This window comes from Macrobrachium rosenbergii, chromosome 31 (genome assembly GCF_040412425.1).
Source record: "Macrobrachium rosenbergii isolate ZJJX-2024 chromosome 31, ASM4041242v1, whole genome shotgun sequence".
Taxonomy (NCBI): Eukaryota; Metazoa; Arthropoda; class Malacostraca; order Decapoda; family Palaemonidae; genus Macrobrachium; species Macrobrachium rosenbergii.
In genome coordinates, this window is record NC_089771.1 from 19,572,893 (window position 1) to 19,588,013 (window position 15,121).

Sequence of the window (15,121 nt, forward strand, 5' to 3'; positions counted from 1 at the left end):
GGAGCTAAGAAGACTGTGGACTATATAACCAGCAATTTCCATTGGCCAGGAGTGTTTGTAAATGTCACAAGATTTTTTTGATCCTGCGACATTTGCCAGAACACTGCACCTAGGGCAATATCAGCAAAATATGATAGGAAAGATGCCATTGATAGAGGACTTACTCCAAAGAGTAATAGTAGGTGCATTTGCACCTATATTGCCAGTGTCAGAAGGCCAAAAGCTACATCCTGATAGTGGTGGATTTTGCTACAATATACTCAGAGGGAGTGGCACTACCTAAGATAGAAACCTGAGTGTTTAGCAAAGACACTATTTGGAGTTTTCAGTACGTAGGATTCCCCAAGGAAATAACCAGTGAGAGGGGCACCCAGCTTGCTTCTGAAATGCTGAAAGTGAGTTGTCTAGTAAGCACAAAGCAGTTGTTCCCAATGCACATAACCCGAGATGAAATGGATTGAGTGAAAGGACCAATGGTGTGCTAGAATGAAGCCCAAGCTGGAGATGTGCCATAAGAGAGCATTGGACTGGGACCAGCATCTACCAGCAATCTTGTTCACATATCTAGAAGTGCAGCAGTCAAGCACCGGATTTTTGCCTTTTGAACTACTGTACTGTAGGTTGAGCAGTGTGAGGAACTTTGCAAATTCGTAAGGAATTATGGACTGGAGACTGTCCAGATGAAGTAAGCAGTGCAGCAGAAGGAAGGAGAGTCATACCAAGATGTCAAAATTGCCAATGACCCAAGCTAGTAGCAAAAGCAGGTACCACAGTTACTGGAAGAATTTCTAGACATATTTACCAGCGATCCAGGGAATACTGTGTTGGGAGAACATTGCATCAAGTTCATGATGGAGCAGCAAATCAGAGCCACTATGGAACTGTTTCTTGAAGTTGTGGAGATGCTAAGAATGAGAACCATCAAAAGGTGAAATTCTGCATACCATTCACTATTAGTAGTGGTGAGGAAAAAGAATGGATTGTGCAGATTGTGTGTGGATTACCATTGACAATATGTAATTACCAAGTTTGACAACAAACTGAAGGGAGATTCCAAGGATATGATGATATGATTATGAAACTTCTTAATGACAAATTTTCACTGGTGGATTTGAATAAAAGAATGTTGTCAGACCCCTATGGAAGAAGCTTTAAAGAAGAAGAAAGATTTCAGTGCTGAGCGTATGCTACCAGTTCAAGAGGACACCATTTGAATTGAAAAACTGAGCAGTAACTTTCAACAGGGTAATGAGGAAGATGCTAATTGGAGCTAAAAACCCTGACCAGTGTGTGGAAGCATTAACTCATAACAGTGTCATAGCATTGAGAAACTCAAGGACCTCTTTCATAGTGACAGAAGCAGGACTGGCTTTCTAATGTAAGTCTTACATTGGATACAATAAAGTAGAATTCCTTGGGTAAAAGGTCAGCTGTAATAGCCATGGATTAGGCAAAACTAATGAAGACCCAGGATGCATCACCACCAAAGCAAGATCATTTCCGGGATTATGATACGACTACGGGAATTTCTCTGAACATCTCAAATCTTGCAGCTCTTTTGATTGACTAAAATAAAAAAGACAACCCAATAAAGTGAAGTGGAAGGAACTTCAACAGAAAGCATTTGATGAAGCAAGCTCTAAGAAATGCACTGATACTACGAGCATCAAATTTCAACACAACTTTCATCGTGAGGACAGATGCATCGAGTGAAGGATTGGGAAGCATACTCCAGCAAAAGTTTGCTGAAGGCATATTTCCAATTGATTATGCAAGGAGATAATTTAGGAAAAACATTTGCAACTACTGCACAATTGAAAAGGAATGCCCATCAATAGTATATGTAGATACAGTAACAGATTCCATCTCTTACTATATGGAGTGTATTCTGTGATTCCAACACACCACAAGCCATTTGTTTAGATCTAAAGGTCCAATACTGAAAATTCAAGAACTATGAGGTGAATCACTGCACTCCAGAGCTATGTTTTGAGTGGATAGCATTCTAAGAAAGCTCAACACTGGCATTTATTACCTCAATAAATTACCCTCATAGGTGTGTGTTGTCTAAAGTACAGTTTACCATATATGATTTTCCTATTTTATTTCTTTTTAGGGTAACATGTATAGTCCCCCCACCCCAAAAATCACTTTCTGTGTTAAGCTAACAGAGGAAATGTTCAGTCTTCAAGAAGTTTATATTTATTTGTAATGATCTGTTTAAAGGTACTGGTCTTTCATGTTCCCATTGATGGTACAGATCTGCCTTTTTCTTGTTGACAATACAGGGTTAGTGTGCTGTGCTCTTGTTAATAGTAGTATTAGTGTGTCCCAGACTATTTTTGTCCGAGAAGGAAAGGAAAACTTTCTGAGCCTTTCCTTCCTCCAGCTACAGCTTGGTAGGAGGGAAAGGGAAAGGATGCGTGGAAAAGATTACTATGAAACTTCCCATTATTTCAGCTGCCACATTTAAACCTAGAAAAGACCCAGAGCCATTAACTTTAAACCCATCTCCTTAATCAGCTGTTTGTATGGAGTCCTTGAAAAAATCTGAATTTTCATAATAAAATTAGTTACAGTATTCCAATACTCACCATACATTCATCTGCTTACAACTTTATCAACAAGGCAGAGAAAGAATTTCAGTTACACCTGGTTGGGCTGGTAGGCTGTCCAATTCTACTTTCTCACGTGCAGGTAGCTTGAATGAGATTCCCATTTTCTAGCCTTTTTTTCCACTAGACTGAGGGGAGAAGGGGAAGAGTTATGAATGTTTGGTAACTGGTGAAATAACTACCCTCAATACGAAAATTCATACTTCAATAATAACACTTGCCAAACAATCCCCTAGCTGAATACTGCACTGATGTGGATGGAGTGTGAGTGGTTTCTTCTGATGTAAATTTCTATGGTGAAATTAGTTACTTGGATACTTATCTACTGGGAGAGTTAGCTTATACCTTTGCGCTGTTGGGTACGATCAGCACTCAAAATAAACAAAAAGAATCATGCTTAGCTGACCCGCAAGGACTGTCTCTGTAATCAACAGTTTTCCACCGGGTGGCAATTGAGTGTTTACAGCCTTATTAGAATCCTTCATGACCACTCACAGAGATGTGGGAAGTCTGGGTGGGTTTCCATGTTAACAGTACGTAAGTATCCAAATTGTTAATTTATCAAAAAATTTTCATTATTTGAATCTTACCTACTGTTAAAAGTTAGTTGACTACCACATTGAATGAGGATGGTTGGTTAGTGCAACCAGAGAAACAACTGTTCACCCAAGGAAACTAAAAGCTTTTTTTTTAATGAAGGGGAGAAGCTTCTAAGCATTCCTGCTTGTTTGTTATGCATCCTGATAAATAATGTGGCCAGATGTTGGAACCACAATGGGGTGTAAGGCCCTTGTAGTGAGACTTGTCAGAGGATCCTTACAGGGAAAAAGGACTATCTCTTCGAGTACTAGTGACTCCTGTGCCTGAGTTGAAAGACCATAACCACCAATCCAAAACTAGACAACAACTACCTTCAGATATGAAGGTGCTAATACGTACCTTCATGCTCCCAAAACTTGACACTAGGATTTCCTAACAACTAACAATAAGCAAAAAAGCAAGGTTACTCTCATTTTTAGTCCAGGAAAAAGCATCCCCACAGCAACAATATTACTACTATAATGGCTTTACATGTCTCATATGAAATTTGAATGTTTTGCAAATACAGTAATATGAGGCAAAAACGGTTACATCTCCACTGAGCTGCGTTGACAACCTCTTGGAAATGATGTCATAGAAAATAAAAAGACATGTTTACGGCGTGGAGACCAAGAGGCTTTACTTTAAAAAATGGAAAAGCTCTGGGTTCATCTGTGTGCACTGGCTTAATTAAGCACTCTTGGAGATAAAGTGTTTGGCATTCTAACACAACAGCATAAATTCTTAATTCCTCCTCTTAAAGGTTTAATGCTAACCACTTGGTTCTTAGCCATGTAAAATAAATCTAATCCTTTGGGCCAGCCCTCCCTTTGGGCCAGCCCTAGGAGAGCTGTTAACCAGCTCAGTGGTCTGGTTAAACTTAGATATACTTAACTTGTCCATTATACCCTTAAGAGTTCTAACTGGACAAAACAAAGCCACCTCTGCATGCCTACTAAAGCAGTTAAATTAGACAATGTCACAGTCTGGGAAGGGCTTTCATTCCTGCATCTTTTTTGTTCTAAGCAATGAAAGAAAAGAGGTTTCCACTAGAACAAAGCCAACATATAAGAAAGGGCTTGAAGTTCACTAATACGGTTTGCTGTAGCAAGAGCTAAAAGAAAAATGTCTTCAAAATTTTTCAAGAGATGCCTTATCCAATGGCTCAGTCTGAGGTAATCTTCAATCCTTGAGGACCACGTCCAAATTTCATCATAAACCATAATAGGAAAACTTGAAATTTCCAGCTCTAATGATCGAAAACCTCCTTCAAATCTAAACTTTGATTTATTCCAGTTAGCATGACACAGTACTAGAGACAACATAAAGCAACATCCTTTGATCACTAGGGCAGAAAACTGTATACTCAAGATACCAGAACAACTTCATCATGATATTTACAGAGATATGGGTTCTGGATATCCCTCTGGAGAAGCACCAAAATCTATAAACCAACCTCCATTATTGATGCAGTCTAACAGTGGAGGGCCTTCTAGACTTATGGATTGCTTCCCAGGCCAATCTTGAAAAGTCACAAGCTCATAACAGACGGTTCATAATCTCCACGTGGCCAGAAGAAAGATGTAGGGGTTGGATGGGATCTTCTCAAATAAGACTGTGTGAAAAGACCGGACGGCAGAAACCAAGGAATGCCCACTGCCATGAGAGGAAGTTCGGGAAACCATTCCCATTGGGGCCACCAAGGAGCTATCAAAATCATCCTTGTGCTCTGCAAAGCTTGCAACTTGTTGAGCATTTTCCACAAGACAGCAAAAAGAGGAAAAATGTAAAGGTCTAGCTTCAACCATTCTTAAAGAAAGACATTGATTGGCCATGCCTGAGGATCCTGGCATGAAGGGCAGTAAACTGGGAGTCTTGTGTTAAGGCAGTCATGAATAGTGATGTTTAGGTCCCCCCTAAAGTTCTACAGCTTCTGGCAGAACTATGGATGAAAAGAACATTCTTATAGATGACCTTGCCCATTCCTGCTGAGTATTTCTTTGATAACATTGTTTCTCCCTGACACAAAATGAGGTAAAAGAATGATGTTCCTGGACTCTGTTGGGAGAAGAAGGAAGTTTCTTTGTTAGCCTGAACAAAATGTTGAATAATCTGAATAGACCGCAATCACCTGGTCTCTGACTCTATGCTCAACTTGCATAAGGCCATTCCAAATTGGCTAAAGCTCTAGCTTTTTTATTATAAGCAGCTTGCTCTTCTCTACAGTCAAACTCCCTGACATCAAATTTTTCTCAGAATGGCACCCCAATCTGCCTTGGAGGCATCTGAGGACAATGGGAGGTCTGGGTTCTTCAAGTCTAAAAGCAGACCCATCAAAATTCTTGCAATAGAGATACAAAATTGTCTATCCATCTCTATCAGAAAACAAACCCGAAATAAGAGTCAGTCTTTATCCCAAGATAAATAACTGACTGGATTGGAAAAATCATAGATTTGTCAACAATGATCAAAATGCCCAGCCCTAAGGCTGGACACAGAAAATAATCCTTCACCCTCAAGATCGCCCGAGACAAATTGGCCAGAACTAGCCAGCTGTCCAAATACAGGAGAACTCTGATCCTAAGCAGATGACTCCATCCTGCTAAAGGCACCAATGCATGGGTGAATTACTTGTGGTGCCATGTTTGGACCAAAACACAGCTTAGAATTGGAAGAACTTCCCTTTGAAGACAAAGCATAGATACTTCCTTGACTGGAGTTGCATCAGGACATGGAAGTACAGATCCTTACATTTCAATAGAAATCATCCATTCGCCCTACAGAATGGCTGCCAGGACCAAACTGAATGACTCCGTTGAAGAGGGAGTAAAATGAATTAACTTGTTGAGACTGGCAATGTCCAGTACTGGCCTACAGCAAAGCTCAGAAACTACTATTACTATGTCTATAATAGCTAGTATAGAGGGATGAATAAATTTGTTTTTATTTAGCATTTCCCAACGTTTTGTGAGAGAGAGAGAGAGAGAGAGAGAGAGAGAGAGAGAGAGAGAGAGAGAGAGAGAGAGAGAGAGAGAGAGAGAGAGAGAGAGAGAGAGAGTGTGTAATTGTCGTTAGTGAGTGCTTCGGTTGTTGGAAGAGGGATGAGGTCGTTAGTTTGTTTACGGCGCTGTCTGTCTGTGGAATATATGTGTGAGGATTTTTCGGTTTTGAAGGCAGTCTTGAGTCAGAGCTAGTGCTGGTCTGTCGTTTGGTTTTGGACAGTTTTTTGTGTGCATTTTGAGAGTTGTTGGTTTTCCTTGTTAGTGTGCTGTTCTTGTTGCTGTATGTTCGTGAGTTGTGTGTTTTTCTGTTTTGGTTGGGTTTGTGTTTTTGTGTGCTGTGTTATGACCGTGGACGCCTTACTCCATCTTCCAGCAACCGAGGACCAGTGAGTGCTGTGTACTGTTTTTTTTTGTGTTTTGAAATTCTGCCACATAATATTTGGCGCCTGAACGGGGCAGCTGGTGGGGCAGCTGCAATTGAGATTAGTGGCTGGTAGTGTGACTGGAGGGAATGGAAGAGGAACTGGGGAGGTTGAGAGGAGTTGCGGCTGGCAAGAGAGGAGAATGAGAGGCTGAGGGTGAGAATGAGGAGTTGAGGAGTCAGTTGGAGGAGATGGGGGATGCTAAGGAGTGCGAAAGAAGAAATGAAAGGGGGAGATGAAAGAGTCAGAAGAGAGGATGGATAAAAAGTTGGAGGGAATGATGAAAGGTGTGGAAGAGATGGTGAAAAGGTATGTTCAAGGGTGTTTTTTGGAGAAGGGGCTGTTGGAGGCAGGTTCTCTGGAACGTGTGAAGGGGCAAGAGAGAAAGAAAAGGAGGAAGAAGTGAATGGAAGCATGAGTGATGAAAGTGGATATGGGAATAGGAAGTAAGAAACGAGGGAATGAGAGGCAGGGTAAGGAAAAGGGGAATGAAAAGCAAGGGAAGGAACAGAGGGAAAGTAAGGATAAATCAGGGAAGGAAAAGGAAGAAGGGAAAGGGAAAGGAAATTGGTAAGAAGGGTAAGGAAGTGGGAAAGGCAGGAAAGGAGGGGAGAGGGTGAAGGCAGTAGTGATAGTGAGGTGGATGGGGTGAGTGGATAAAAGTGGATAAAGAGGGGGAAGAAGAGTGTAATGAGTAAGATGAATGTAAGTGCGGAAGTTGACTCTTTGTATTCGGAAGAGGGTATGAAAGGACAGAGTGAAAGTAGCGAAAGTGGGAGGAAAGTGAGAAAGAAGTGAGAAAGGCTATGTATGTGAGGAGGAGGTACCCCGGTGTGAAAAGTATAATGAGTATGGAAGTAGGGATGTGCATGATTTCTTTAGGGAGTATGAAAGGTTTTGTCAAGGATAAGTATGGGGAAAGTAAGAGAGGCTGAGAATTAGGAGAATATTTGACTGGTTTTTGCTTGATATGTATAGGGTTATTATGAGTGTGGGAGATGTTGAGTATGACAAGGTGAAAGCTAGACTAGTGGAGCAAGCGCAGGCGTATGAAAGCGAAAGTGTTAAGTATAAGAGGAAGAATGAATTTGATGAGGCAAGAATGAAAGCTGGGAAACCTTGTCACTGTATGCTTGTAGGGCTGAGACGTTGGCAAGGAAGAAGTTTGGGGATGATGGGATAGATGAATGTAAGGAGTTAGTATGGAAGTTGTTAGGACAGTGCCAGATGGAGTTAGAGAATTTGTGAACTTGAAGGCGGAAGGAGAAGAAAAGATGGACGAATGAAAGGTTGACTTGGGGAGAAATTTTGGAAATTGTAGAAGATTATGAGCTTGACAGGGTTATAAAAGAGAGCAGAAGTGTAAGTGTAAGGGCTGGGGTAGATGAGAGAGTACCAGAGTTTGGAAGCTTTAGGATGCAGTGTTGAGGGGCCCAATGAGAATGGCCGATAGTGTAATAGATAGGAGTGTAAGAGCAAGTAATGTGGAGGTGCCAGTGAGGATGAATGGTGGGTTTGTAAGGGAACAACGGGTTGGACGGGTTAGGGATAGTAGTGTACAAAGGGGAAGGTCGGTGAGTGGAAGTCAGTAAGTGTTTTAGATGTGAAAGGAAGGACATACAAAGAATGAGTGTAGGTGGGCTTTAGGAGCGTGTTTCAGGTGTGGGCAATCGGGACATTTGGTAAGGGAGGTAATGAAAGATAGGGGGTTAAATGCTACAGGTGCGGACAGGTGGGTCATATTGCTAATGGTTGTAGGGGTACCTGAGTGAATGTAATATGTGGCAACTGTGGTAAGAATGGGCATTATGCGAGAATGTGTTCAGAACCAAAGAGCGGCGGTGTCGTAATGTGGAATGGAAGGGCATGTATCAAGTGTATGTAGACGAAAGAGGGTGACTTTGACTGAATTCGGGAAACTGAGTGTGAAGGGGGTTCAAATGGGTGGGTCCTCCAGGATGCAAGCGGTGCGTGATGATGCATGTACGTGAGGGGTTGTTGCATGAGGATCAGCAATTTGTTTTGATAGAGTATGGTAGGAAACGTAAGAAAGGGAAGAACGTAAGTGAACGGAATGGTCGTAAGTTGTGTGGATACGGGTGTGAGTGCCAAAGTGGAAATGAGTGATAAAGCGTAATACGGATGAATGGGATGGTATGAATAAAACGTATAGCATATGCGGGTTTGATATAACTGAGTTGACTGAACGTGAAGTTAGTGAACGTTGGAGGTGAGCGAAGTGTAAGAGTAAGAGAGCGTAGCAGTAATATACGAGTGATTGAAAGCATGAATGAATCGTTGCAAGAATTGGAAAGGTCAATGAGCTAATGGGATGGGTTAGTTAAAGAATTGGGGGAGGTATTTGGGAACGAGTTAGAGGGTATAGATGAGATTGTGGATGAAATTGAGAGTGGTAATAGTGAAGAAGATAGCGTGAATCTCAGAGAGAATGGAGGAGGATGTGAGTTTGAATGTTGCTAGAAGAGAGAGAATGATTCTGAGAGAATGATTGCTGTGTTCGCGAACGCGATCTAGAGGACCTGCTAGTGAGCATCCGTGGGTGTTTGCAGAAGGATTTGAAAGAGGTGTGAAAGGTGTTGGTTGGGAAATGCTAAAAGGGGGAGAAAATATAGAGGGGGATGAATAAATTTGTTTTTATTTAGCATTTCCCAACGTTTTGTGAGAGAGAGAGAGAGAGAGAGAGAGTGTAATTGTCGTTGCTTAGTGAGTGCTTCTGGTTGTTGGAAGAGGGATGAGATCGTTAGTTTGTTTACGGTGCTGTCTGTCTGTGGAATATATGTGTGAGGATTTTTCGGTTTTGAAGGCAGTCTTGAGTCAGAGCTAGTGCTGGTCTGTCGTTTGGTTTAGGACAGTTTTTTGTGTGCATTTTGAGAGTTGTTGGTTTTCCTTGTTAGTGTGCTGTTCTTGTTGCTGTATGTTCGTGAGTCGTGTGTTTTTCTGTTTTGGTTGGGTTTGTGTTTTTTTGTGTGCTGTGTTGGCGACCGTGGACGCCTTACTCCATCTTCCAGCAACCGAGGACCAGGGTGAGTGCTGTGTACTGTTTTTTTTGTGTTTTGAAATTCCGCCACACTAGATAACTCCACCAGTTCACACACATCACTATCACTCTCTCCTAAAAAGGATAACAAGTGAGCTGGTAAATGTGAATGCTAAACTCTACCTAATAAATCCTTTGGAGAACACATTAAAGTCAAACCAGAAGACAGTTGAGAAAGGTGGCAAGGAGCACAGCTCTTGGCCCTAGACATGCCTTTGTTCCCTGTCAGCAGAGAAGACAAGCTGATGCAGGGCAGCCCAGAGGGTGGGCTACAAACAGACAAAGGCTTCAACACCTCTCTGACAAGGGAAACCGAAAAGGTTGATCACTATGGAAGGAACCACGATCTTCACCAATAATATACACGTTCAAATGTGTAACCAATCTAAGAGGAATGTAATCCTCAATTTACCAATTATTTTTCTCCTGAACCACATAGAAGCATACGAAGGCAGAGCAGAAGGAGTGAGAGGAATCAATCTATCATGTAACGGAGGAGTAGGAGAATCAACACAGGAAGAAGGTGGGGAGAAAAAGACTGAGTAGGCTTATGGCCAGCCCTAATGAACTGTCTATGCAATCTATCAGCCTCTTGCATCTTCCAATACTTTACTAAACTATTCATCCTCTCATCAGACCACTCCTTACTTTCTTCACAACAGGAAGTCACAGCACACTTGTGTCCCTAAAAGTAGGCTAACACACACACACACACTGACAATCATGCACAACCGAAACATTCGGTTTAAACAAAACTCATTCCTATACAGCCTTATGCTTCTATTTCTGCTTGCTGTAGAAGACATAATGCACAAACAGAAAACAAGCACAATACATTATAAGAGAAAATCATCCTGAAATTGTCAAAATTACTGCTGCTGATTCACATCATATGCACATGGACACAGCATGGAGAATTCTGACAAGAACATAAACATTCTAATGGCACCTGGCAGGAAACAGGTGATTACAGACAGTTCTTGTGAGTCAGCCAAACATTATTCTATTGTTTATTTTGAATGCTAATCACACCTCATGACATGAAGATATAAACTTACTTTAACTGTAGGTAAGACTTATTCCAAATAATTATATCTTAACAACCAAACAACCCAACCACCTGGAAAAACTACAGAAACACCTTTCTTATGAAAACTCGTACCTCTTAAGGAATTTTCAGCATCCTTCATCAGAGGTAATGGTACTGTTGGGGCTATGCCAGTTGAAGTAACTCTAACAGTGAGAATCTCACTCTTACAGAATGACATGCACTACCCAGTGCCAAGGATTTTGGTTGTACAACTGAAGCAGCTAACAAAACTATAAAAAATACCTGTCCAAGATGATACACTCCTAAATACAATCACTACCCTCATTCTTCGTAAAACTCAAAAAGAAACCAGGATTTTTAGGAAAGAAGGAACATACTAGGAGTGACTTCCCTTGAGTTTAAGCACATAATGGTCCTAAAGTAAAACATGTTCATAAACTACTTCTACATCTTTCAGATGTGAAACAAATACTGAATTGCACCTCCACTCAGCAGCATTCATACATCAGTCACAAATAAATTCTTAATACAGTTAAAATGTAGCTACATCTCTTACATTATGAGCTTTTAACTTAATTAAAGTTAGATGTCCATTCCCCTAAATTAGCATGAGCTTCCTTATTCAATTCTCTAATTAAAACAAGATATTGTATTCTCAGACATAGGAAGTCCTGGTTTCCTAATGCCACAATAAATTATTTACATTTTACTCACTATTTTGGTAGTAGTGAGAACATGAAGGAATAGTGTTTTAATAGAAGGTATTTAAAGAATACTTCCTCAAAAGTCTCAATGACCAGAAGCATCAAATATTTCAATACTACATCGATGTTCTACGTTAGGGGTTTGTTACTAAGGTTAGGAACCTCAATTACAATGGATATAATATCCTCATGTAGATCCATATCATAGGACAACAATGGACAATACTGATCTGTAACTCTTAATGGCCAGAACAGATAGCTTTGTAATATCTCTAAGGTATCTAAAAAACATAATAACATGCAGGAAATCCCTCTAGATTAGCACCAGGACCAATACACTGATTACTGATGCTGATCCAGTTGGTTAGCTGATGATCTCTTTGATTTGAGAATCGACTTATTATACTCTCTTCAGTCAAAAGTCACTAAACGGTCAGATGAAGAATGTGAAGGTTTACATTAAATTTCCAAACATGAGGTTGTTCAAATAAAACATTCCTGTTGGATAGGCACCAGGAAGAGTCCAACAGAAGTGTTAGTAGATCTAAAAAATCCCTTTATGGCCACCAGGGAGCTACTAGAATCATCCTGCCATTCATAGTCGATCTTAAATTTGTTTAATACTTGTTCCAACTAGAAAAAGGGGAAAAATCATATACTTCTATGTCCTTCCAGTTGATAGCATTATGTTTATTCCCCATGTCTGAGAAACCAGACTGGGAGAACAACAGATTGGAAAACAACTGGGCTTTCCCATAATCTCAAGTCATTTGCAAACTTCCACACTCAATGTCCACTATGTGGAAGAAAGTTGGCCTTTCTGACTCTGTTAATCTGATAGTATGTTCATCTTTCCTAGAAGTAACTAAGGAAGTAATCTGATTCTTCTTGCTTCTGCTCACAGAAGGTCTTGGACTGAAATGAAAAGACTGGCTGACTGTTCCCCAGAATTTTAAATGGCCTTGAGAACAGTCTTGGATGACGCCATGGAGTATCTCATAAGATTCATGAACTTGCCCCACTTTGAGACATCCACTACTGGCCTCCAACCACTTGCTGCCTTGGACATTATGAAGGGGTGATTGTAAAACCCAGAACTTATGTATAAAAGCCTGAAAGGCTGTTGGAACTAGAATGGATTTCTCATGAAAAGAATCATGTAACCTTCCTTCAGCACCACACAACCTATGGAACTGATCCTAACTTGTCACGAACAGGCTAAAAACTTGCTAATCTGGCATCTACTTGGGTATGTGGGCTTACTTCTTAACTCTACTACATTCTATTCTATTAGTGAGGGAAGCACTTCTACACTGAGGGAGTTTTCTTCTGGGAAGAGGCACAAAAAGACTGTCAAAATTCCTCTATTGGCTATAGAAACAAGAAGATGACTTCTCTAAATCGGAAGTCTTAAACTTAGGTTTAGAAACCTGAACATGTACTTAGTGTGCTTCTTGGAATCATTAGCTGTAGTCTTTAAAAAGATTCAAACATATATTAAAGCTGTTCTCTGACCTGGAGGAATAATCTTGGAAAACAAATTACACAAATGCTCCACTCTTAGGGATGACATTATAGAGCAAAATTTGCTGTTTATGATGCCATCATTACAAGTCTTGTCTATAAATTTAAGAAAACTGTTTCTTATCAAAGCTCAATTTCCAGCTGTAAGAGCGTTGCCATGACCTTAATGTTATGAGCTAACACAACTAAAGACCAGTCTAGAAAGGACCAAAGTTCTCCAGAACTAAAATATTAATGAAATGGTCCTCTTCAACCACTGACCGCCAAGACCTGACTAACTGACATGGGTTCCTCCAGGCAGAGTCTACCAAAGTGGAAAATTCTGAGCAGCACTTTTTTAAGAATTATACTTCATAGCATCTGATTGTACATATTCATTGTTAACTGTTAACTACTGTTAAGATGGGAAATAAAATGTTTGTATGAACAATTGTTCAATGAACTTGTCCACACAAATATCTGAAAATCAACTCCCTTTACATGACTATGAATTAAAGAATTAATCTTTGCAGAAATGAGCACTGTTACAGATTGATTTACTCATATGAAAGAGAAAATGTAGCAGGTAGCACAGCAAAATCACACTTAAAGAATACTTCAGCAAAAACTCACCTGCACTAGACTTTCTAAGCTAGTTTGATATGGAGTGAATTACATTATAGCATATTGAAATGAAGTTCAGTCTCTTACAAGGAAGAGTATCATATACTAAATGTTCAGGTGAGAGGGAGAAAGGTAAACAGTAGGGCATCGAGGGTCAGTTACCCCAAAAACAAAGAAGCCGCCTTACAAGGTTAGACAAGCATTCATTTCAGCATCTGTTATAAATTTATGTGCCCTCCAAAATTTCTTTAGTGTCTTTACACAGAGGTTTCAGCCTCTTTCAGTACTTCAACCTTCATGCACTACCAGTTATTTCCAGAAAACTCAATTCTCCAATCTGTAGCTCAATAGTAAAGTCCTTTGAATCCACTGATTATGTCTTACTCCAGGGGTTAAATAATATTTGCTGTACTTGGAGGAGGAAATAAGATCTTCGCAATAGGGTCATGGTTCTACACACATGATGGTTATCTTTTTTGAAGCCTCAAAAAAAAAAAAAAAAGGTCAAACCAACTGGCTGTTATTGTAGTAGCTCAAAACTGAACAGTTCACACTCCTTGTCATTACTTTCAATTAAGCCAGGCCTCTGCCAGCACAAACTCTTGATCAGAGTGCAGCCCATAGATTAATAGCAAAAGCTCATTCTGTTTACATTTAGATCTTTCATGGTTTTAGAACCACCTGCCCCGTGTACATCATAAGCATGTTATGATCCTCAAAGACTTGTAAACTCTGGCAGTCTTTCCCTCTTGTATAATGATGGTCGGTTCCAAACAAGGACAATCTCATCCATATCAGATGTGGGAACCTTGTATCCCACTATCTGTTAGTTTTCTAACTTTACTGGAGAGCCCTCTGCTGCTTTACACTAAGCAATCTCCACCTCAGCATGAAACCTTGCCTGCTCTTTCTGCTTTTGGTGACATGCATTTAAATTTAAATAAATTTCAAACTGAAACCCTGTAGTTTATTCACTGGATTACTGTATTTGAACTTGAAGAATTCAGACAATGTCCATTCATACTTTTTTCTACTGAAATCTAAATGGAAACTGCAGTTCACAACAGACTGTCTGTCAGGTATTACTGTACCTAACCATGGCAATCATTTAAAGAAAAAACAATTTCACAACAGAAAATTACAGACACCATCCTACTTCAGAACATTCAACTTACAAACATTCAGGGATACAAACAAACTGGGATCATAATTAAAACTGCAATCAGAGTGCTCCCCTTTGCCACCTGTTAGCTCAAATTTTGCTTTGTGTGCCTACTCTGTACATACAGTACTGTATGTACAGTGTATTGTGTTGTAGGATGAAAAAAGTTACTGTATTGATTTTGTATCATACAGTACTTAAATAGGCATGAAGAGTACAGTAACAAACTTACACACAATTCAACATACAAACGGCCATCCGGAACGTAAGTCGCTTAGGAAGTAGCGTGGTGTCTGTATCCCAAAACTTAGATCATCACGAATGATGTTAAGAAAATTCACCAAGAACAATAAAAAAAAATTATACCCTTACACTTCAAGGTAGAAAAATCTTCAGCTCCT